The following is a 19526-nucleotide window of genomic DNA, read 5'->3' as shown; positions in this document are numbered from 1 at the left end:
TTATCAACACTGAAAGCCTTTGTTTTCTTAACCACGATTCCCAGTTTGGGGCACAGGCCACCCACCATTGCTCTTATGCAAGTACCAAAATGGATGTTCATGTTCTAGTGCTTACACAACTCCCATTTGTTATCGAAGAGGCTTGCAGCTGTGAAGGTGTTGGCATGCTGAACACTTGAAACTCTTGACATAGGAGTTGCCTAAAGGAAATTTAAATAGGGAAGATCATGTCAGAGAAGGTCCTCACTAACAACAGTGGTCTCTTCTGATTAAAAGAAAAATGCCAACACCATGTAAACTGAAAACACAACCGTCTCTTGCTCATGGAGACAAGATATAAATAATCATTCTTGTCTTTATAGTTCTAGCAGGCACTTTCTCTGGGCCTGTCCTCAGTGTTGCATCAATTATGTAAAGCCTCTCTACAGTTTCAAGACAAAGCAGTCCTTGGTAGTTATGATTGTACCTCTTATAGGCACTGATAATCAGGAGGGAGAAAATCATGAGCTGTCAAAATGTCAAGGAAAATGCTGAAACATGTCAACTCTCCTTTCTCTCTCTCCCCTCCTATAAACTAGGGGGGAGGGAACCCTAGAAGGGAAGAACAATTCATAAACGACAGCATCTTCTTAATGCTTCACAACAAGTATCCAGACTAATAAATGCTGCTGGTTTTGACTGCAGTGCAAAAGCATGCCAGAATTTCAGTTGCTTGGAAAAAATAATAATCTTAATTCAGTCTCTTTGAAAATATCATGGCCATCTATTCTATCAACTATATGAAGTTGAAGCTGAGTGACTGATTACACAATAGTGAAAATTTCATTGAAGAGGTAGCAATGTAATCCTAAAAATGTGGACTTAACCATGACCCAAGCAGAGGCATCCGATAGTGGCATATACCATGAATGTGAAACTTGTGGTCCTCCAGAGGTTGTTAGACTCTCAACACTCATCAGCTCTGGCCCACATTACCAATGGTCAGGGATGGTAAAAGTCCAACAACATCTGAAGGGCCACAGGTTCCCTGTCTCTACAACCTAAACATTTCTCTCAGCAAATATTCCATATAATCTATGACTTTTACACAGACATGAGCAATAAGTATAAGATAAAGGAGCTTTCCAATATTTATTTCAATAGATGTTTATGTAATTGCACAATTGGTTTAATTTTTGATAGCACTCATAAGACCTCTGACCAAGAGCCTCTTCTCTAAGGTTTGGTAAACCAGTGTATGTAGGACCCAATTCCTTCCATAGCTAGGCCTTAACTGAGCAGCCTTATGGCAGGCTCTTCTGGCCAACCTTTCCTGGTTTGGTGTCAGGGCCCGGATCTGGAGCACAAGCCTGATATGACTTTTTTTTCTTATGAGTAGAGGGTAGGGTGTTCGCTCGCCGCCATGCTCCCATTTATATCCATTGTGTACATATGCATTGTGTGCAGTGAAAATTGTTCTGCTAAGCATTGTGCCTCTTAAGGAATATTTACCATGACTCCCCCACCTCCTGATCCCAAAGGACGTCTCAGCTTCACTACTGTACTGGACAGCATCTCTTATTTTGGCAATCCTTTATCTGGCAAGTCTTCTCTAGACAATGCAGAGGGTGCAGAGACCACTTTTGAAGAACATAACACACGAGTCCTGACTCCACACACCCCTTTGTTTTTCCGCCAAACTCTGCTTTCTACCGCAAGCTTCTGGTATAAGTTAATTAGGGCCTTTTGCAAATGAATATTCCTTTTATATTTAGCACACTCTGCAAAGGGGAAGGGTATATAATTAAGACGTTCCACTGGCAAGGCTCTGCAGACTGCACGCAAGGAAAAACAGATGGCGGAGAATGGAGGGAAGTATCCCCGTTGTAAAGAGAGACAGCAAGAGAGAGCCCTGGGCCTTTTTTGCAGGATCATTTTGTTGCAGAATAAAATATGGAAATCTATTTTCCATTTCTTGAGCATAGTCCACACAACTTCCCCAGAGGGAACAATTTTGTTGTGAGGATATGGCATATGCTGAGCACTCAACCTGCAATGTTTTGGACCTGGGAAAATGAAGCACACTCCAGATAGTACACCTAATGCTATCGTGGTTCGTCACGGGTGTGATGTGATTGTGCACACTCAGTTTGTGACAGGACTGGTGATGAGCAATGGAAATGACTCCCAATGCTACCCAGGCATTTTGTGAACATTTCATTTTCAAAATCACCTATATTTCATTATTTAGGAAAATTCTAGACCACTAAGTACAAGGTATAAATTCATTAAACACATCCAGCAAACAAAAACAGTAAAATACAGAGGCGGTGGGGGGGAACCAACTTTAGGGGGGGGGTCAAAAATTTCAATAGAATATATTTTCAGGATGTACCTGAAACAGAAAAAAGAATAATGTCTTGCAAATTGTAGATAGAAGGTTCCAGACTACAGAAGGAACTGTGGAAAATGATTTTCAAAGTTAGATACACTTTCAGAAGATTTCTTGTCAGATGATATGAGTTTATTTTTTGTTAATTTGATTTTTTTGTAACAATTGACGTAAATGTATGGTGTTTTTTCTTGGTTTGTTGGTGTCTAAGCATAATGAAGAGGAAGAGGAAGAGGAAGAGGAAGAGGAAGAGGAAGAGGAAGAGGAAGAAGAAGAAGAAGAAGAAGAAGAAGAAGAAGAAGAAGAAGAAGAAATGCTTGCTTCTGAGTCTCTACCTGTCAGGGAGTTGTTGTGGCTACTCCCGAGTAAAGACACTCCAGTCCGTTGTGTCTTTAAAGGTTTTATTGTGCATGCTATTTACAGTGCCAAGGTAGCAGAAAACATGACTGCCTAGTCACTCTCAGAATCTGGCAATGGCGCCTGTCGGCTTCGGGGCCAGCATAATAACCTGGGCACCCCGAAACGCCACCCCTTCACCCTGCGCTTGGGCGCGCACCTCTATTCAGGTGCTGGAAGGAGCGGTGTCCCTTCTTCCCCTTGCTGGCTGGGGCAGTGCCTGGCCTCCAACGCCTCCCTGAGCTGTCCCTCCTCCCCTAGATGGTCAGAGTGGTGCAGGGGCTCCGATACGTCGCTGAGCCCTTCTTCCACTGTCTGTTCCCCAGAGCATTGCCAGGGCTCTGATGCCTCGCTGAGCCTTCCCCCTTCCAATTCCGCTTTCCCCTGACCCACTGTTAGCGCTGTTGCTGGGCGAAGTGCTAGTCAGGATGATGGGGGGGAGGCTCCCTGTAGGGAGTCCCCCTGACACTACCCTACAGCAATCTATGGTGTGTGTGTGTGTGATATTATTGAAAGGGTTTTCCCAAAATGAGTGCTAAACATCCACTAGATATCCGGAAGTGGCTTATGTCACCTAAAAGCTCAAATATACTTCAGAAATTAATAGGGAAATGGCAGGGAAACAGAATAAACCACCATGTTACAAGAGAGGAGATTACAACTCAATATCAGGAAGAACTTTCTGATGGTAAGAGCTGTTCAACAGTGTAATGGACTCCCAAGGAAAGTGGTGGACTCTACTTCATCAGAGGTCCCTTCTAGCTCTACAATTCTGAGTATATGTGAATGCAGCCATAGATATTATTAAAATAGAAAATAGGGGAAATGTTACTTTTGTAGTTGCATTGCCAATTTTGGAACTCAATGGGGTAGAGAGCCAGGGAAGAAATATTCTACGGTAGTCAAGAAAAGCACAAACTATTGTTTCTGCTACAAATGCAACAGGAATGGCTAGATCTAAGAAAGGCAGAAAAAGAAGCCGCCACACTTGTGAAAACACTGTTTTAGAGAACCATAAACATAAAGGGAAAGCACAAAGGGGAGGAAAACAACATCAGGAAAGCATTGATTCACCTGCACTGTGCCAGAGGGGTTGTTTGCAAGCAGAAAAAAGAGAGATATACAGATTACACAGTCAAGGCAGTAGCTCCCCAGAGAATACAGTAGATATCAACCACCAATCATAATTCAAAGAGTAGATTATTAAAGAAACAATTGCTTCACAGACAGTACATTATTGTGTGAGATATAATTCATGGACAGGCAAATAACTCATTGCTGAGAACTCCCTTATACGGACTTAACTAATATGACACATAAACAAGAATGGGGAAATTATGGGTGTTTCAATATCGCTCAGTGGCTTAAGCTCCATTCAATCAATAGAGCCTGTTTCTCTCTTTTTGTGGGGAGGGGAAGCAATTTCACTCAAGCAAGTCTTCATACCTCAGGCATGTTTAAATGTTCAGTTCAGGAACATTATATACATGGAAAGGGAATGGCACAGAAACAGTGCCTGCAAGTATTTTATTAGCCACAGAGTAGAAGAGTGAAAAAGATTTAACAAGGCTAAGCACTGCTTACCTTCCAGTTCTACAGATCATATTATTGACTTTCTACAGATCCAAAGGCACCACTGATAAACCAACTGACTGGGAAAGAGCAAAACCAGACTGGATTTAAAAAGAAATGAGAAAAAAAGCCAAATAATTGGGTGTTGTTGTTTTTTGATCATTTTAAGCAATGCCAAAGAACCCCTCCTATTTGGATGATTTTTCAGAAATTCCTTGAAAGAATTGTTTGCTTTATATGTTGACATCAACATCCTGTCCACCAGTTGTTTACTATTATTATTCAGTTCTGAACTATGCCTTCAGATTGAGAAAGCGTGGGATGTTCAGTTTGCCATTTTTCTCTTTTTGGTACGTAACTCAAAGTACAATTTTTGCAAGTATAAAACTGAAGAGAGAGAGAGAGAGAGAGAGAGAGAGAGAGAGAGAGAGAGAGAGGGAGAGGGAGGGAGGGAGAGAGGGAGAGATGTTGTTATTTCATACATGTTGGTCTAACTCTGGCAATCTAAATTACTGCAAAAGTTTGCATGTAGTCTCTTAAAACAGTATTCATGACACCCCATCAAACAACAGACTCTCTGTCAAATTCGCCGCAGTGCATCTAGAGGCTGTACAGGAGCACACTTGTGCAGCACCAGCTGATGTGTTGGGACAGAGTCATGAAGCCACCCTCCTAACATCAGAATCCCTGCAACTTACCTGGATGGCACTGGCTCAGGCAGGGCGACAACAAAGTCAGAGCTTTCAAGGCTTATGGGATCAGGAGGGTCCAAGCGGAGTTGGTTTTAAGGCAGTGTGGCCATTGCAGTTGCACTGGGCACCACAATGTAGAAGGCGCCACAACAATGCTGTAGAATGGAGTGTGAGAGGAAGGCGAGTGCTGAATTTGAGAACCAAACAACAGGGCACCATTGAAATTTGAGAGCCCTGTTGTCACAGTCTGCCACTGGTGCATGCCACACCAGTCACTACTGGATTGAGGTATATCCTTAACTGGATGGGAAACAACAACAACAACAACAACAACTTATTTATTTATACCCCACCCATCTGGCTGGGTTTCCCCAGCCACTCTGGGAGGCTTCCAGGAAATATTAAAATACAATAATTCATCAAATATTTAAAGCTTCCCTATAAAGGGCTGCCTTCGGGTGTCTTCTAAAAGTCAGATAGTTGTTTATTTCCTTGACATCTGATGGGAGGACATTCCACACGGTGGGCGCCACTACCCAGAAGGCCCTCTGCCTAGTTCCCTGTAACCTCACATCTCGCAGTGAGGGAACCTCCAGAAGGCCCTCGGAGCTGGACCCCAGTGTAGATGATTCTACAGCCTGATTTCACTGCCGCTGCTGCTGCTGTAAATAACCCTCACTAAGTAATCTGACTAGGTGGCCAGGTGACTGAGATAGACTAGCAAACTGGATTGAGTCATCTCAATATCCTTAGTCCTATATACCATACGAAGCTCCCATTACAGGATTTTAGACAGGATTCCCCCCCCCCCAGCTCTATCCAATGCGTTACCTTTGCTGAGAAACCAGCTGCCTTTATTCCTCCCTCAGCTGTTACCTAGTAAACAGGTAACAGTATCAGGCTAGTATCAGGCTACCCAAACCATTTTCATCACAGCTGGTCATGATGATAACTATAACTTTTTAAAAAGCTACTTTCCTTTCCTGCTGTTCCCTCCTATTTCTTTTTCCTTGTGTGTCATATGTTTTAGATTATAACCCTGACGGCAGAAATTGCCGTAACTACTTAATTGCCTGACTACTTAATTTAGTCATCGTCTCTAAGGACCTTCTTGTTTTTTGGTAAGAATATGGTAAGAATATTACATACATATATAAATAGGGACATTCAGCATGTGAGCAGTTGATTGGTATGATTCATTGCATTTTTGTGTTTGTTTTGGAAATTTGGAAATTAATGTGACAGGAGCATTCAGCAAAAAATAAAAACACCCCACAGATACAGATGCAAGGTGAATCTTGTGTCCTGTGCAGACCTCTAGTACCGTATATGTTGCTCCTGAAAATGTACTTGTTCGCTTCTCAGAGATATCCCTGATAAGGAAGCTGGAACCATTTCTGGGAAATATCTTCAGGTTTCTCTGTAAAAGATAAACAGAGGTAGATTTGGGACAAGAAGAACCCTGCAGAGTGAAGAGTGAAGGCATTTGTTGTTGATGATGATTTTGTATACCCTCAAGTTTTTATATTTAACCTTCCTCAGGAAATTCAAAATGCATTTGTGGTACTTTACTGTCAGGGGTCCACCAGGGGTTAGCAGGGAGCCCAGCAGGATGGTGCAAGGGCTCCAGGACGCTACTGGATCAGAGCATTGCTCTGAAGGTGGTGTTGAGTCTCTCGCAGCGGAGGAGAGCTCAGGGGATGATGACAGCTCACCGGAGTGTCTGAAGTGTCAGACCTGAGCGCTGTGGAAGGGGAGGCGTCAGAGACCAGGGAACCTGCTCAGCAGTTGAGCAGTTCGGGGGGAGAGGGGAGTGTTCCCGTCCCTTCACCCCAAGTCCGCAGGAGGGACAAACGCCGGGAGCAGAAGCACAGGCTCAGGGCGCCAAAATTCCTTTGTTGGAGGCGTTCCTGCCAAGCGGCGATTCTGGATCAGACTGAACAGTCATGGACTTTTTAGCTTTGTCTTGTACATATGTATATGATAAAACTGTAAAAACCAGCTACGGAGTTTGAAGCCTCTTCTTCGTGAGAAGCCATCCAACGCCCTTACATTTACAGAGACGAATTTAAACTCTGGGACTCCTTTCACTCTGAATCCATGCAATGTCTTGTTTCTGTTCATCAGTACCAAGAAATAAAATAAGAGAGCAAACTACAGCTGTTTCACAAACAACTGGATATTGAATAATAGGCCGTTGGTGGTTACTTTTCTGTTAGGACAACATTACTGCTGGGCATGCTTTACAACTGCATCTAAATTCAGAGAAGAAAAATTTCTAGCATTCAGCACCGTTACATGCCTTTCATTAATTTTATGTTACTTTATAGAAAATATGTCATGGTGCTTTACTTTTGTTTTTATGTGTGTGAGGCACACATTGGAGTGAGGCTACAGAACACCAAAGCTGAAAGGGATACAACTCCAGTAAACAGAAAACATTTCACCACAACACACATACAATTTTTGCTCCTTTGCAAGCATGCTAACAGAACCAAAAGCATAGTGGAAAAGTTCCGTTTCCAGAATTATTGGCTTCCCAACATACACTCCAGATTTTGAAAGTAAAATGCATATTACAGTTATTGGTTGCCACAAACATTTGGTCTGAAATTGGAATTAGGAATTCCTCCTCAAGGGAAACATTTGAGGCATTTCAAGGGAAGCCAAAATAATCTTATCTAAATAATTTCTTATCGGGTCACCACACATCTCTAGGTTGCTACCAGATTTCACCTAAAGCAAAATTTGAAGCAAATATGAAGGTTCCTTCCTTTACAGTAAGGTTACCAGACGTCCCCGTTTCCCGGGGACAGTCCCAGGATTTACACATCAGTCCCAATACAAAATCCATTGAAGTTGAAAAGTGTCCCCGGATTCATTGAAAAAAATATGATAACCTTACTTTACAGGCATCTTTTTAAGACTGACATATCTATTATGGTAAAAAAAACCTTTGTGGAACAGAGTCCTCTTCGTCACATGCACAGAGCATCATTCTCAGTTTCAAATATATAATATGGGTGATGCTTGTGATATTGGGGGGCGGGGGTAGGGCACTTCTAAGCTGTGGGGTCAGAGGAAAATGTAGTACAGTTAGTGACAATTCAATTAAATCTGGAAAGCAGGCAAGATAAGCATGGTTACTCTTTTCAGTGTCATTGATAGGTGATAAAAACAATAGACTTGGAGTTAATTAACATATGTAATAGGAAAGGAAACCTTTCTATTTATTCAAATGCAAACGTACATAATTGAACTTCTTGGTTAACTGTAATTCAGCAGTTTCATCTCTTTCTGAAATGCCTTTGTTCAAGCATAAAGGAAAGGTAAAGGGACCCCTGACCATTAGGTCCAGTCGTGATCGACTCTGGTGTTGCGGTGCTCATCTCGCGTTATTGGCTGAGGGAGCCGGCGTACAGCTTCCAGGTCATGTGTCCAGCATGAACCAGAGCAGCACATGGAAACGCCGTTTACCTTCCCACTGTAGCAGTACCTATTTCTCTACTTGCCACCTTAAAATCAATGGCAGAGTGTCCTGGTGTCCTGCTGCTTGGAAAAGTGCCACAGAAGGCAACCTAACCTGGAGAACAGCATCTGCCAGAAAAAAACCCACTGGTGGCAAGCATGGGAGGGGATGTGCTTATTTGTTCAGGAAATGCAGCCAGATTAAAGCTTTGGGGAGAGGAATTTAGGGGGCTGCCTTATACTGAGTTGGACCATTGGCTCATTTTCCTCTGAAATGCCCACACTGAGGAACTCTCTCCCAACCCCAACTGGAGACACCAGGGATTGAATCTGGGACCTTCTGCATGCAAAGCAAGATCCTCAGTCATTGAGCTATGGGCCTTCCTCCTTCTTTGTGAAACTGGGGTCATTAAGACAGTTTTGTTTGACCCACAGTACAGGATAGCTCTATTGCACTGTTGATGATGCCAAGTTGATGGTGCCAAGTTGACCACTGTTGATGCAGCAGTCAAAAACGAGTCGGGATCTGGGAGCCAGGAGTTGAACTTTGGAGGCAGAGCAGAAATCAGAACCAAGGTGAAGGCAGAAATCAGTGGCATGAGAGGAACATGAGTTTCCACCAAGGGAGAAAGCCAGAAATCAAAAGCAAGGGCAAAGCTGAAATCAGGACTGATGTGCAAAGTGAAGAATCATGCAAGAACACGCAAGAGTCGTGAAAATGGCATTGCTCCCACAAGGTCTAACTCAAACAGGAAAGTGGTCCTTTCTGTCTAACAGAGTTCAGTGGTCAGCTTAGGTGGGAGGAGCCAGTCCATGACTTGAGCTACCTGACTGTCTAGGCAGATGCTCCAACCCACATTATTGTGGCTCTTCACATGGGGCAGCTGTGTGCACAGCCATTTTAAGAGAAAGCAAAGCTGTTTCAATAAGCCTAGTTTCACAGAGCTCTAAAATTATTATAAACAAACAAAAACTAGATACCTAAAACTGAAAAATTAGGGGATTGGAAATGAAAGTTTGAACACTGGTAGCTCCTGACATGATGACACAAGGCCCAGAATAAGCCCTCAGGTGCCTTCTAGGACTCAGGAAGGAGACAGAGGAATTGTAGATGCTGCTGGCAGCTATGGAAATTGAGTGTTCTGTGGCCAAGGAGAACAGCTTCAAGACTTTCCCAAAATGTGCAAAGGAAGACCGCAGAGAGGAGGAGAAAGAAAGACCCTGAGAGGGAAAGACTGTGATGGAACTGAGGAAGGAGGCAAGCAGTGTCTTTTTCAAGAGCCACATGGATTCCCTAACAGTCCATAGAGGGCGCTCCTGCCTCAGACATGCCACCAGGGTGCAACAGTAGAGATGTACTTTAACTGGGGAGTTTGGAAGTAACATTTACAGGTCCTGTTAGGAGTAGGAATAAGGGTGCTCGCTTCGGCAGCACATATACTAAAATTGGAAGGATACAGAGAAGACTAGCATGGCCCCTGCGCAAGGATGACACACAAATTTGTGAAGCATTCCATATTTTTTAAAGAAAAAAGGAAATAAAGAGTAGGAATGCAGAATACATTTAGTTTGGTTGACATTTTTGTATGAATCTAATTCAAACTTTGGAAAACAATAAGCATGTCATGATCCCTGACGCAGAAACAATGCACTATGTAGTGGAGGTGCCAGAGAAGGAGGAGGGGGAATGAAGTGGAATTGGATGGGCAAGTTGAATCAAGCCACATGTGAATTTCCTTAGTTCAAGGTGAGCTTTTTCAGAAAGCAAAGTATCTGGATCTGAGCCAAATTTTGTGATATGTGCCAGCGACGGAATTAGCTGCTTGGGCACCCAGGGCGGCGCACATGCCATGCACCCGGAGGTGGGGTGAGCCGCCCAGGGGGGTGATCAGCACCCATTGGGCGCAATCGGTGTGGCTATTGGTGCCGGGGGGATCAGTACCCATTGGGGGTGATTGGTGCGGTGATTGGTGCCCAGTGGAGCAGCGCGGCAATCCACCCGGGGTGTGTGTGTGTCATCCCCCTGATGGATGACACCTCGGGTGGGACACCCCCACCGCCCCCTTCCTACATCCCTGGTCTGTACACACCCCTAATTTATGAGGTGAATATAGAAATTGCACTTAGTTAGTTGGTAATAGCACTGACATGAAATGCAGGGTGTGTTTTCTTAAGAAAACACAAGTAGAAATCCCTGCCCCCCCCCCGGCCGGCCCTTTGCTGAAGGCAGATTGCAGAGCTTGAGCCCACTCCATGCTGATCCTGAAATTGCTCAAAATGCGACTTGTAGACCACAGGCAGAAGACCAGTGGACTGTGCTTATTCAATACCCATCAGATTTTTTTTATAAGCTCTGTGTAGAACAGATACATATGACCTCGAATAACACTGCCTTCATGTTTGAACTTTAGACAAATCTTTCCATTTTCTCTGTTCTCTAAGCCATCGAAATCCCACTTTTTAAATAGCCTTTTGGTAATGCTCTTGCCAGTAGCCAAGCATGTGAGAGAAATCCTACAATTGTTTAATGGTAATCATTACATAATTTAATTAAGAATGAAGCTTTGCATCTCAGTGAGCCACTATTTGTTCAGACTAATTTGAAAGCCCAGACGGAGTATTACTGATCCAGGTGGGGATTTTGAAGCTTTTTGTTGCTAGGTTGGATGCTATGGAAAATAGAAAGAGATCAATGTATAATGTACAGCACACAAATAATTTAATGAACGAAAGGCCCTAGGCATCATGTGGGATCATAAGAGAGGGAGCTTGTGCTGTGGTTAATTCTAGTATATGGCAGGACATAAGGATTTAATCGGAAAATACAGGCTCTGGCTGTTCTGCAGTTTGTTTTAGGACTAAACACAAACAGAACTCTTCCAGCTTCCTGATTTGCAAGCAATGACTTCCATCCACACACAGACAAACACATAAACTCATTTTTAGTCCTCCTTATTTTAGTTCACTGCTAGTTAGAGAAAATGACTCAATGTCAGTTTCTCTCACTTTCTCATTTTTCTAATCTTAAATTCAGCTCACCACATCAGCTTAAAAATATTTTCTTTTTTAAAAAAAGTTCTCACAAAGTAAGCAGCATTTTAGTGTACATTTCCTCCTCATATGCACATGTTTTCATGCAATTTTGCCTAGCGTACACATTTGCTACAAGCAATTTCCCCAAACAGAAAGCATTTTGCATGTTATTCACACGCACAACATACACATTTTACTAGCAACATACACATTTTTGTATATTTATTTAGTTGTAAAACTGCATTGCAGACTTCAGAGAAGTATGGATTTCAAGGGATAAAAGCCTTTCAAACTGTTAAAAATAAAGGAGATAAAACAACTGAAATGCCATTGAACAGAAAACACATCATCGCCAGAAGTAATTGGGTACTTCTTGTGCTGCATTGCTGTATTTTATTCGAGCATGGAGAATAAAAACCCATATTTCTTCTGTTTAGCATTAATAGCACACTGGCTGTTCATACAGGGCACTTGAAAGATTGCTTTGGATGATGGGAATTAAAGTTGTCAAATATGGATGTCTAGGTAATATAATAGACCATTTCCCATGTCGATGTGGTGCTTGCCCTGCTTTTGCCTACTGACCTGTAACATCATCTGCAGTTGCAAAGATGACATGCTCCCTGGGTAAACTGCCATGTGCACGATGAGGAATACCAATCTCTCAGTACTGAATTTGCTTTGTTCTTTGTACAGTGATACCTCGGTTTAAGTACACAATTGGTTCTGGAAGTCTGTACTTAACCTGAAGCATATTTAACCTGAAGCGAACTTTCCCATTGAAAGTAATGGAAAGTGGATTAATCCATTCCAGACGGGTCCGCGGAGTACTCAACCTGAAGTGTACTTAACCTGAAGTATGAGTGTAATTGGTTCTGGAAGTCCATACTTAACCTGAAGCGTACTTAACCTGAAGTGAACTTTCCCATTGAAAGTAATGGAAAGTGGATTAATCCATTCCGGATGAATTGTTCGCTCCGGCGAACAGGGTGAAAAGGGGCTGAGTTCCCGCCTGCGAGGCGCTTTAAAGATGGTGGCCCTGCCCCGCCCGACCTTATTGGCCGGTCCGGGAGTGACACAGGCGGGAACCTTCCATCGCGTAGGGGCTGAACTTGCAGCCACACGCGATGGTACAGTCGGGCAGCCGACAACCCCACCTCCATCGCAGGCGCGGAAGTGGCTTTACTGTTTCTTGTTTTCGAGCATTCAGGTACCAGAGTGCTTCTGAACATGAACAGAGTGACATTCCCTTGAGGCAAAATGAATATTTTTATTTTGCATTGGGGAGGGAAAATAGACCAAACCAGAGCACAGGCAAAATAAAAGTTACTAAATAACTGAAACTCTTTAGTGACTTTCCATTTATATTTGAATTTATTTTACTTAACTAAAAGCATTTCGAAACCCCTAGGTATTTAAAAACCTCTAAGCAGCATACAAAAATAGCATAAAAACAATAAAACAGTATCATAAAAACAGTGGAACAACATGATAAAAGCAGGAACAGCAAGATCTGGCAGACAGAAGAACATTCCACAGTGTGCAGAAGCAATAGCAGAAAACATAGTCATTGTCCAAGGCTAGCAGTAAATGCACAGACCTCCACAGTTTCTGGTAGCAGGACTGGCTTCTGTATTTGGTGACTGTCCTAAAACAGAAATCTCAGAAACAGATTTGGAGTGCCTGCAGTGATATTGTTCTGTACACCTCATGGAAGCTTTCCCAGTACATCTCAGACGGTGTTTTGGAGACGAGTAAGAATTATACTGATGCTCTGCAGCACTTACAGCTCTTTTCAGAGGATGAGATTAAGATTCATACCAGGTCTTTGTGTCAATATGCTGGCCTAGTCAGTGCCTACTGAGGCAATTTGCTACTACCTTCTAATGCTTCTTTAGTATTCTTGGCATTCCAGATATTAAGGCTGGACCACCACCATACCAGTCTTCTGAAGATAGCCTTCCTCCTTGCAAATACGGGTCCTATTTTCTATTGCTTTCTTGGATGGAGGAGAGAATTTTCTCTTAAATTTTCAGAAGGAGGGTTTCACTTTTCTTTCTGGGTCTCAAAAAGAAGTGTAAAAAAAAACAAGGGAAAGGTGAAAAACCAGTGGCTACCTTGTAAGGCTAAAAAAAAGATAAGTGACAAACCCCTGCAGGAAAAAAACCCATAAATTTCTTCCCAACCTCATGAATTTGGGAAGGTTATGAATGCAGGAACTTGCTTTATATTGAGTCAGACCATTGATCTATGGAGTTCAGTATTGTCTACAGTGGACATCCTTCCAGGTTTTCAGATCCGAGTGATTCCTAGCTCTACCTGGAGATACTGAGAATTGAACCACAGACTTTAAGCATGCCAGGTTCTATGTTGGATCAATCCATCAACCTCTGTTGGACGATTTAGAACAGGGACGGCCAACTCCTAAGAGACTGCAATCTACTCACAGAATAAGGAAAGTCCCATTTTTTGGGGGGGGATTCAGGTCAAAGTTTTATTTTACTACCGCTGAGGAAAGGGAACCAGCAATCAACCGCGATCTACCAGGGTTTTTTTTGGTAGATCAACCTGTTGGACATCCCTGATTTAGAAGGATTGGGTCCAGCATCTCTTTTGCTAAATGTGTGTGCCAGTATCCACACTCAGGAGAGTTACATCTCAATGCAGCTTCTTCCTTGGAAGTGTCTTCCAGTGGGCAATAAACACTCAAGGATGCAATAAAGATTCAGTCAAGTGTAGAAGTTTACTTGACAGCCATAAAAGCATATTGCTAGCAAATATATACAGACATTCACCACTGCCTTGGTCAAGGCATGCTTAGAGTCCAACAAGAGTCCAAGACTCTCTCTGCTTGTCTCACCACAAGGCTTAAGCAAGAGACTCACAACCAGTTACAAGTTACACAGAACCATTGTTATCAGTACTTACTATCATACTGCACATGTCCAAAGAACAGTTCCCACAGAAAATGTCCTTGCATGGACACAACAATCTCAGTCTTCTGCTGCTTCTTGAAACTTCTCTGTTTCTTGAACAAATGATTCTCACGCACACAGAGAGAATGTACAACACTATCACTGAGCTTCCACCCCCTCCCTTAAAGTGCCCCGCCAACCCATAAAATGTTTGAAATTTTCAGCATACTTCTAGCAAATAACCAAAGCATTTAAATGAGTAGTGGCCAGTAATACAAGATAAACTGTGCTGTGTTGGTGAGACACAAGCTCAGTGGCTGACAGCAGCTTTGAGTCAGGGTACAGATTGGAACCCAAATTGTTCAACCTGTTCAAAAACCTAAATTGTATTGGAGGACATTAGAAACAGAGGCATCTTCTAACGAAACATGGTTTCTCATCTATTCTGCAGTCCAGTTAAATTAAGGGACTATAAATTAAGGGACTTTTTGCCCAAACTGCGGGAGGCAGTGCAAGACAGGAGTGCCTGGCGTGCTATGGTCCATGGGGTCACGAAGAGCCGGACACGACTAAACGACTAAACAACAATGAATTAGCAAAGAAATCAGACAAGGTGCTACTGGAAGGAATTTTGTTGTTGTTGTTTCGACATCGGCAGACCAACATGGCTACCTACCTGTAACTATACCCTCACTTGTGCACTTTGAGACTTCATTTATACTAATGGCAATGATGGAGGTGGGGAAGGGGTGAGAAGGCAAGTTATATCACATTATGATAATCAGAAGTGTGGCTAAACAGGGACACTAATTATAAAGGTTTGCACTGGAATAGTCAAGGAGGGCACAAATGTAGAAAGCAATGAGTTTGGGCAATCTCAGTTTGGATTCTGGAGGTTCGACTTTACATCCTCTTAGAAGTGCCTTATGTAAGTAAGAACAAACTTGGAGATTTATATCTTCCTATTTATTCCTGTTTTTTTGTTCCTTTGTCAGCTCTCCGCTACAGCTGAAGGCAAGTGCTGCCTAATTAGATACAAGGGATTTGGTCACCTCAGTTCTTGATGCCACCTGTCAAGCTTGAGAAGGCAGCTTGCTATATTAGCGGTGCTTGCTAAGACGGTGCCTGCTGGCAAACCTCAAATGGGTTGCAAGTTCTACAATCCTGGCTTATTAACTTATGGGCAGTGAATCAGCCAGCAAGCTGCACCCATCGGATGCCTCTACGCTCTTTATTCAATGGCCTAATAGCACCCAGGACACATGTGGAAGTGATGAAATGATTGCCATGTACCACCCAACAGTCTGCTTACAGCAGCAGCTCCATTCATCAGGGATGTTTGTAGCACACGTAGCAAGAGCTTGGGCCACCAGAAAGGGCATTAACATAGTTAATAGTGCTCCAACAAAAGAGGTGGTAGATATGTCCTCTTTTTTCCCTGAGCATGGAGAATGGCAGTGATATTCATCTTCTTCTCCCTGCACTTCCATTCTGACTAGCTGAGAGGCATGAAGCTCATCTGAAAGCTGTGTGTTATCTCTCTCCAACACCACTTGCCGATAGCAGAAAATTTACTTTTTATCATGGTGAATTTCTAAAGTAGTTGACCATGTTAACTTTCCAGGGGTTCATGGACTAGAATCTTCGGATGATCGGCATTCTGTGTGTGTACTGCCTACTGCAGGTTTGTTGTTCCATCCGCTTTGGCCTCTGGCCTCATGCACCATTGTCATGTGGACCCTGGAAGGTTGCCCAGAATAGAAAGGGCACTTGAGCTGTCCACCCCTGCTTATAAGCCTTGCACAGCAGACAGTGATGTGGCTATCCAACCTCTGGCACAATCCTGAACCTGATAACTAAATGGAAACCCCTTACCTAGGTATCTGTAGTAGAGCATGTCTTCCCAGTAGCCAACTACTCTGCCAGGTTTGCCATATACTGCAGCACTTCAATATTCATGTGTGCCAACCTAAGTTGAGGGTCTAGCCCAGGGTCCCCAAACTAAGGCCCGGGGGCCGGATGCGGCCCAGTTGCCTTCTAAATCTGGCCCACGGACAGTCCGGGAATCCACATGTTTTTACATGAGTAGAATGTGTCCTTTTATTTAAAATGCACCTCTGGGTTATTTGTGGGGCATAGGAATTTGTTCATATTTTTTTTCAAAATATAGTCTGGCCCCCCACAAGGTCTGAATGACAGTGGACTGGCCCCCTGCTGAAAAAGTTTGCTGACCCCTGGTCTAGCCCTAACCCCTCAGAACTTTCTTTCTTCAAGGTCCTTACCTGCTCCTCTTCACATTGGTTGTGAGAGCACTGCAATAACAAGAAAGTCACAAAATGGATTACTGTATAGTAAAAACCCATCCCAGAAAGGATCATAGAATAGTAGAGTTGGAAGGGACACCAAGGGTCATGTAGTCCCACCCCTGCAATACAGGAATGATGGTTAAAGAATCCCTGACAGAGGTTTTAAAACTTCCAATAAATGAGAGTCCATCACCTTCCAAGGTGGATTCTCTAGGATCAGCCTATGGAAGAGGAAAAGCATGTCACCTTTCAGACCAAGCAGGAGGAACATGAATACAGTCATTATTTCCTGGCTTCCCTTTTTCATCTCCCAGTTCCCTACAAGCTGGGTTTAACTGTCTCTTAGACTAAACAGGGTTGTTGTGAGGATAAAATGGGGGAGGGTTGAACCATGTATGTCACCTTTCCTTAGTGGAAAGTTGGGTTATCAATGAGAAGAAGAAGAAGAAGAAGAAGAAGAAGAAGAAGAAGAAGAAGAAGAAGAAGAAGAAGAAGAAGAAGAAGAAGAAGAAGAAGAAGAAGTCGCCTTTGTCTTTAGTTTGAATGCCACATAGTGCTGATCAAGAGTTTGAATTTCTTCATATTTTGCATCAGGCTGGATGTTCAGCACACGTAAGACATGGGCATTATTGGGGCAGCCCAAAATGTGTAATCTGTATCAGTTCCACAGTGGAATGCAATGAGTATTAAGCAAACTTAATTGAGATTCTGCTCAGGTCAAAAGAAATCAGATTTACACTAGACCAAGGGTTAATTTGGCAAAGTAATATCCCCAAACATCAGCAACCAAATACTTTCAGTTTCATGACTCTTACAAAATTTGGATTTTAGGGGTTTTTTTCCCACAAGGAACACTAAGTAATATACCCGCATCTCCCATGTTTGTGAGTACTGCACTGTAAGGGGAGAGTTGCTGATCCAATGGCCTGGAGCAGAAATGGAAAGGACACTGCAATGTAAGGCTCTCTTAGTCATATTCCTTATAATCAATAAGAAATGCACAAATGAAGCAGCACTGAATATTCACCCTTCTCTTTACATTCAGGTCCCAGGAAAGGTGGATTGTCTAATCTTTTGGGGGTGAAACATGACAAGATTTAGAAAGAAAGGGAACTGAACAACTTCAGTAAAAGTATGTTGTCCACAAATCTCTTGGGTGGGAATAGGAGAGGAGTATAGAAATGGAATCAAATTCTAGCTTGGCTTCATTTCTTCTTTTCTCCAGCATCTGACAGAATTGTAAATGTTCTTTCTTTTTCTTCTTGCCCAGTTCCCATTGCAACTGACCTCTTTGTTCCAGTGCTCCTTCTTTGCAAACCTACATGCCAGGTAGCTTTGAAATCCTTTCACCCCAGGGGGGCAAAGGGAATTAGCTTGGACTGCACCAGTGTGTATTCTCCACCTGGATCAGGAGAACCTTTGAACGACTAGAGAAACTCACCAGGTAGGGATTTGGATGGCTGCCACAGGTAGATATCAGCACCAAAGAGATTTGATTAATTTGTAAATAACCTCCTCAAATATCAGAACAGTCTCTACACGGAACCTTCCAAACATTGTTGAGCTCATTCTTCTAAGGCAGGCATTCCCAAACTCCGGCCCTCCAGGTGTTTTGGACTACAATTCCCATCATCCCTGACCACTGATCCTGTTAGCTAGGGATCATGGGAGTTGTAGGCTAAAACATCTGGAGGGCCGCAGTTTGGGGATGCCTGTTCTAAGGTATCAACCATCACCAAAGAACCAGGGACACCTCTGGCCTTTTACCTCTAAACAGTCATGGCTTTCTGGGAGCAGTAGTTTGTTAAGGTCTTGAAGGCCATATTTGGCCCTGAACCCCTGACTGCTATATAGGATAGTGATTGAATTACCGTCATAGCAGAAGCATAGGATTGCCAACTAAGAACACCTTTCAACATACCTTTGGTCAGTTGATAAAAACCATTCATTTTCTTGCAGGTAGGCATGTGGAGAGGGGAGAGGCAGCTGTGTACACTTGCTCCAGGCTTCGGAGGGCTAAGCCAGCCAGGTGCGGAAGGCACCATGGAACAGCTGTGTTGTTGTTGTTGTTGTTGTTGCTGCTGCTGCTGCTGCTGTTGTTGCTGTTGTTGTTGTTGTTGTTGTTTATAACTTTATCCTAACAAGACTCCCATACCAGGCCTCAGACAAGCTCTGCATGAGCCTGCCTGGATGTATTATAATCTGAAAGCACCTTCACAGTCATCAGTCTAGGCCTACCTCGTTTATACAAACACACACATATACAAACTTTAATTGCTGGGTTAACAGTGCCTCATTACACCGGTTAATTTCCTTTATTATTTTTTTGCTTTTATGAGGGAGGTGAGTATAGCTACTGTGTACATTCTACACTAGGAGAGAAATAGTTTATGTATCTGCACAATTAGAGCTCAGAAGACAGCCAGAAATGGTCTCTGAATAGCCATTCAGTTCCAATAGCAAATTTCAATTAAATCTGACTTTTATTATCACTTTCTTTAAAAAACCATGTTTGCTTTCTCCAAGCCAACTAGAGCATGCATGCCCTATACATTCCCTGTAACAGAGAGCAGGGTGGAATTCAGCATAAAAAGATTCTAGATTTCCAGCCTAGATTTAATGTGAATTTTATGTTGATATTTCACCCCCCTGCATATGTGTTTCTTGTTGCTGAACAGGAATGAAAGGAGCTGCTTTGAATAATGGATATTTTTGCTGTATAACTGGAAGAAAAACCCTGAACTGACTATGAAAACATCATTGCACAAAAGAC

General features: G+C 42.9%; 1 non-coding gene across 1 annotated transcript; it reads left to right on the top strand.

The window, feature by feature from the left end:
* Positions 1-9915: 9915 nt before the first annotated feature.
* On the top strand, positions 9916-10022 carry LOC118089583 (U6 spliceosomal RNA). The gene has a single exon (XR_004693141.1). It is a non-coding gene; the product is annotated as a U6 spliceosomal RNA (small nuclear RNA).
* Positions 10023-19526: the final 9504 nt, after the last annotated feature.

This window comes from Zootoca vivipara, chromosome 7 (assembly GCF_963506605.1).
Source record: "Zootoca vivipara chromosome 7, rZooViv1.1, whole genome shotgun sequence".
In the NCBI taxonomy this organism is placed as follows: domain Eukaryota; kingdom Metazoa; phylum Chordata; class Lepidosauria; order Squamata; family Lacertidae; genus Zootoca; species Zootoca vivipara.
The sequence above is the reverse complement of the archived record's forward strand: the minus strand, read 5'-3'. Positions and strand labels throughout refer to the sequence as shown.